Below are 512 nucleotides of genomic sequence, written 5' to 3'. Positions count from 1 at the left end.
CCCCCGAGGTGTCCGCCTTGCGACCTTGATTATATTCCCTTCGGAATTTTTACCGTTTTCGTGTGATCGTGCTGCTTTGCTTCGGTCCAGAGGCGGCGGATCGCGCCGAAGGGAGAGCCAAACTCTCCTTTATATTGTTTTTTCCTCTTCATTACTTGTTTACTAATCGCCTGTTCTTTTTGTTTTTGTTTCTGCAGGGCACCTTCTCTCTCGTCGTGGAGGCCTGGCACGACACCAATGCCACCTCGAGGTCTGCCGGTGAGTAAAAGCCACCCTTCTGGTCGAGTATGTGTCCTCCTCCTCCTCCTCCTCCTCCACCTCATGCAGTGGTTTGTTGGAACCCAAAAGGGGCACACTCTTTGAGGTCCTTTGTCTCGCCGACGACAAGACCGTTGTGGACGACGAGTCCTTGGCCCTCGCACGGCCGCGTTGCTGCTGCTGCTGCTGCGCTCGCCTCGGCCGCCCGCGCTAACCGCGGTAACAGAACGTGACCCCCCCCCCCCTCCTCCCCC

The sequence above is a fragment of the Frankliniella occidentalis genome, unplaced genomic scaffold (assembly GCF_000697945.3).
Source record: "Frankliniella occidentalis isolate FOCC.00 unplaced genomic scaffold, Focc_3.1 Scaffold306, whole genome shotgun sequence".
Lineage (NCBI taxonomy): Eukaryota > Metazoa > Arthropoda > Insecta > Thysanoptera > Thripidae > Frankliniella > Frankliniella occidentalis.
The sequence above is the reverse complement of the archived record's forward strand: the minus strand, read 5'-3'. Positions refer to the sequence as shown.